This window comes from Echinops telfairi, unplaced genomic scaffold (assembly GCF_000313985.2).
Source record: "Echinops telfairi isolate 266 unplaced genomic scaffold, ASM31398v2 ScPeMD7_31;HRSCAF=116, whole genome shotgun sequence".
Classification (NCBI taxonomy): domain Eukaryota; kingdom Metazoa; phylum Chordata; class Mammalia; order Afrosoricida; family Tenrecidae; genus Echinops; species Echinops telfairi.
The window spans coordinates 1719307-1724937 of NW_022103928.1; positions in this window are offsets into that span (position 1 = coordinate 1719307).

The following is a 5631-nucleotide window of genomic DNA, read 5'->3' on the forward strand; positions in this document are numbered from 1 at the left end:
ATGGTTCCACTTAAGATAAGTGTTTTCCTATAACTTGTGTGACAGAGAGGAGTTAATGTTTTATCAAAATCTGTCATGCAAATTATTAAAATTTTACATATTTTAAGACCAATGTTAGATGCTTTCCATCTTGACAATCACAGTATTTTTCTTGCTTACTTTCATATCTGATTATAATTAGATGTAGCATGTATTTATATTTGCTTTAAAGTGAACAGGCATTATTTGGGAAGAAATTATTTTGCTTCTAATTTTAGTTGTAGTTTTTCAGCGATTCATCCCCACATTCTTGAATATAAAACATTAACACAGACAAGGAAACTAAATTTCAAAGGAGTTTGGTAGGTCAGTCAGATGACGGAGCAAGGCTTTGAAATCTGTAATGTTGTGTGGAAATTTAAATAATGAGGGGCTAATTTTTCATTTCTGCCCCTAGGAAAGCATTTTGTCCTCTGGAAAGGACCTTTCTTTGGGTTTTTCCTAGAAAATAACAATTCTTTATTATATATTTTATATCAAGTGGTTCTAATTCTGATGAATGACACATCTTGCTACCACTGAAAAGCTGGTAGATTTCATGCCTTCAAAAGGAAACATCTTGAATACATAATGCTTTCTGCACAGTGTAGTTTATATGACTTTGCAACACTTCCATCTAGTGGCTGAGTCTTTTCATTACATCTTTAATTAAACCGTTTTCAATATAAGGTGCTTTCACTGCTCAAATTCATCATAGACACACACATTGGTTTTTCTAAAAACACACACACATTTTTTTAAAAGACGTTTTAAAGCATATGTGATTCTCATACTTTATGTTGGAATTAGCCACTTTGTATTTTCAAAATATTAGTACAAAAACCTAAGACTCTAAATGAATAGGTTTTGATAAGCAGATTAATTTATTTTTATTACAATTATTAGCTGCATTTTTCACATGGAATGTTTTCATTCATTTTGTCATCTATAATATATTTTTATAAAACTCTCACTGTCATCAAGAGAATGCCTACTCATCGCTACCTTTACAGGACGGGAAAACTGCCCCTTTGGGTTTCTGAGATTCTTTAGGGGAGTAAAATGCCTTGTATTTCTCCCAAAGAGTGGTTGTTGGTTTTGAACTGCTGACCTTGCAGTTAGCAGCAATGTTATTTCACTAAATAGTCATATCCAGGGGTAGTTTTAGTTCAAAATCTAAAACATTTCTCAGGGAGTTATCCAATCTCAGTTGGCCCAATTAATCTTTCTATTATTAAACATCTGTATGTTAATAGACATTTTTCTTCCATTCTGTCTAGAGTAAGGTGACCAGATTTAAAGTGGGACACCATTGACCGGGGTGGGGTGGGGTTCTTGATAAAATGGACCAAATAGACTGTTCCCGAGCTTGTCGTGCACTCTTTCCAAAAATCGGGACTTTTTTAAAATGCCAAAAATTGGGACTGTCCCAAAAGCGGGATGCCTGGTCACCTTAGTAGGGTCATCTATTGCTACTCTAGTCAGAACCTCTGTGGTGGTTGTAGCCAACGCATCCTTTAGTTCTGACCTCAGGACAGGTGAGGCTTATACAGGCTATCAACCTGTAGACTTATTTCTTCCCTGAGATTTTGACCATCCTTTTACTCTTTTGCTCCTGGTGAGTAGAGACCAATAGTTAAGTATCAGTTGCCTTCCTGTAAGTATTCAGGAAAAGAGGGGCTTTCTACTCCCAGGAATCGTTACTGAAGGGGCAGGTTGACACTGTCCTGTAGAGTTTCCATTAGTGGCATCAAGTCAATGGCAGTAAGTTGTTTGTTTGCTTGGTTGGTTTTGCAGGCACTCCTAGGACATAGACTGTGGACTTGTGAGCTCTATCATGCCCATTCTCTAATCTACCCCATGAGATTATGGCACCAAGGTTTTAAGGGTAAGGATGAATTTGGAAAGTTTCTGGAGTTGAAATTAAAAACAAATAAACAAACAAAAAACCCCACAACTCTTAGCCAGGATTCCCTTTACGAGGTTGAGAGACTTCATATCTGGGCTTTTAATTTATTGAAGCACAGACTGAAAAGGTTAAAGACTACAGCCTTTGGTGTGGTTTGTTCCTCAGTATGAAGAAAACAAAAATTCTCATGACTGCACTGCACGTATAAGCGGTGACATTACAATGAAGAAAGAAAAGATTGAAATTGTCAAGGATTTCATTTTACTTAGATCCACAATCAACACCCATGGAAGCAGCAGTCATGAAATCAAATGATGTATTACATTGGTGCAAATCTTCTGCCAAAGACTCCTTTAAAGTGTTAACAAGCAAAGATGTCACTTTCAGGACTAAGGCACACCTGCTCCAAGACATGATACTTTCACTTGCCTCATATGCATGTAAACAGTGGACCCATGGAATGTGTAAGGCTTAAGAAGAACTGATGTATTTTAATTTTGGTGTAAGGGAAGATTATTGAATAGAGCATGGACTTCCAGAAGAACAAACAAATCTATCCAGGGGCAAATATAGCCAGTATGCTGCTTAGAGGTGAGGATAGCAGATTTTGCCTCATATACTTTGGACATTTTATCAGGAGGGACCTGTCCCTGGAGAAGGATATTGTGCTTGGCAAAGAGTCAGAAAAATAAATAAAGACACTTGTGTTCGGCTGGGTTGTCTAATGAAACAAAATGAGTGACACATATATGTATAAGAAATAGCTTTGTATCAAGAAGTAATTTTAGAGCAAGAATTCATCCCAGGCCAGTCCAGTTCAAGTCTAGGCATCTAGTGCTAACTGGAGCTCTCTTCAGATGCACGTAGCTGTAGGCAGATGATGCATAAAGGTAAACTTAGAAGCAGGGAGATCACAGACAGGGAGATCATAGTGTGGAACAAAGGTCAATGGAAACCTGGCAGGGCACCAAAGCTCTCTAGATTGGCAAGCATATGTGACCACTCTTGGAGGCAGAGACAGAGTTCCAGAGAGGAGCAAGGTGAAGGGGCAGAAGAAGGGAGAAAAGTTCCCAGTATCTCTTTTATAAAAGGGCACGACTCTAAGGAGACATGATTAGGGTATCACTTGATTAAGAGGCTGGCCTCCACCCCTACACTTTCGCACAGGTTCAAGTTGACATAAAATCTAAGTGTAACCCTCAATGTGATAGACTGACACAGTGACTTCCACAATGGTTCCAAACATGTGAGGATGTAAAGGACCATGTAATGTTTCATTCTGTTGTGCATAGGGTCCCTAGAAGTTGGAACTGACTTAATGACAAAAGGAAGCAACACTCCCATGTCCACTTCCTATCATTTTGTCGTATTGTCTTGGTTGATGTGTTGCTATGATGCTATAAGCTAGGTGACCAATATTTCAAATACCAACAATGTTATTGGTAGTAGACAATATTTAACAAGGCTTCCACACTTGAAGGAAAGGCCTGTTGATATCCTTTGAAAATTGGTCACTGAAAATCCTAAAGATAATTACCTTGCACACAGCATTAGAAAGCATCAATTGCTGGAAAAGGGCATGTTTCATAAAGTTGGATTAGCACCATGGATGAACAATGGGCTAAAACATACCAAAGATCAGGAAGACAAAAGGTATAGGACCAGAAAGCTTCCTTCTCTTATGAGAAGGGGTTGCCATGAGTTGGAACTAAATCAATGGTGATGAGCAACTTCCATGTGGGAAAGAGGTTGTGAGGAAGGCAAGAGAAGAGTTGAGCTGACCTCCGTTAAATGCAAGTGAGTACTGTATTCTATGGTATTTTCAGATAATTTAGTAGAGGGCTGAAGGTGGGGGGTTTGGAATTTATCCCATTGGATATTCGTGTTGATGTTGTTGATAGTTGCCATCAAGTAAATTCCAACTCATGAGAACCCTATGTCCAACAGAACAAAACATTACCTGGTCCTGTGCCATCTTCATGATTTCATTGGATAAAGGATCTTTTATCTCATAGGATATTAGCTACTCGACATTTCTAAGTTGAGTGTGCACGGACACCGAGAAGGGTCTTGTGGTATCTCAAGCTGTCGTGACAAATGCCTGAATGTTAGTCCGTCAGAGGCCATGGAGAGCTGTTCTCTCCAGCAGTGTCTAGGGCCGGTCAAATGAGGCTAGGACCATTGGAAGCACTGTAGAAAAGATGTTTAACATAATTATTGTGGCGAGATTTCTAAGAGAATTGAGATAAGAGCACAACATTTAGGAGCTAAATGAGAGCCTGACCATGCAGGGCAGTGGAAGCCCAGTTTAGAGCTTTTGTATATATCACTAGAAAGCCCTTTTATTTATTTACTTAAATTCAAAGTCATGAGGCACTATCAATATAGTTTTCTCTTTAAAAACCAATCCCTGTATAACAGAGAAAAGATGGGAAAGGAAGCTAATAGACACAGACTGACCTGGTAGTATACCCTAAGACAGTGGCCCCGCCAGAGTGGTGACAGTGTATAGAAGCAGATGGATGGGATGTTAGTTTAGTGATGGACAGAGTGTGCAAGCTGAAGGAGAATGGTGGCCTAAAGGATGATGCCTTGAGATATCATAGTGATGTATCTCATAAGAAGACCAAGCCAAGCTTACTGCTCTTATGTCCTTTCTGACTCGAAGTGACTCCATGGGTGACACAGTGGAACTGCACTCCATGTAATTTTCAATGGTTGTAATCTACGAAAGACTTAGATGTGACATACGTAACTGAGTGGTAGCCAGACCTAGGTTTGACTTTTCAAACTCTGTGGCCAAATAAGTCAGGATGCCATGTTCCCCTCCTGGAGATTTGAATGCAATAAATATGTCAAATTAATTTTTGCATAATATTCCCCAAATATTTTGTTTAGGGCTATTTTTCCCACGTCAGAGAGTTAAGTCATCTAAGGAGCTTCTTTTGGACTTTTTTTTTATATTGATGTTCACTATGACCAATTTTTAAGGGACCCTGGGGATGCAGTGGTTAAAGTAGTTTAGGTCAGTGGTTTGAACCCAGCAACCACTCTGAGGGAGAAAGGTGCAACAGTGTACTTCTCTAAAGATGACTGCTTGGAAACCCTCTGGGGCAGGTTCGCTCTGTCCTATAGGTGCTATGAGTGGAGTTTGACTCCATGGCAGTGGGCTTTGAGGGCAAATATCAGTTTTAAATTGCAATATCATTTGACCAACCACGTAACATGTGGTTGGTTTCTCAGTAAAATTTCTTGGTAAAATGTACATATTTGAGTTGAAATGCAATTATTGATCATTTTCAGTGTCTCTATTTTAGCCTGTTTCAACATATGGCATTACTTCCCATTATGTGATATGTGTGATGTAAACCTCATTGTAGTAAAACTGGAAAATCCAAATGAAGAGTCCTTGAAAACAGTTGTACTTGTATTTCTACAAGTTTATCTTGGCCATGGGAGCTCTTCTTCAGTGGAATGCCATTAGTCTAAGGCTATATAGCCTGAGAACTCTTATAATTGGGGAAATAAGTGAGAATGACAAGAAAAGAGCAAAGGTGTGTACTTATAGACTTCACATTTTAATTGGAGATACAAATGACAGTTTGAAAATATTCAGAGGAACTATTTCTGAAGTGTGCTGTTTAAAATCTTCTTTTTTTTAAAAGTTATTCAAAGGAGTTCGTTGGATATAGTTAAATATCTGA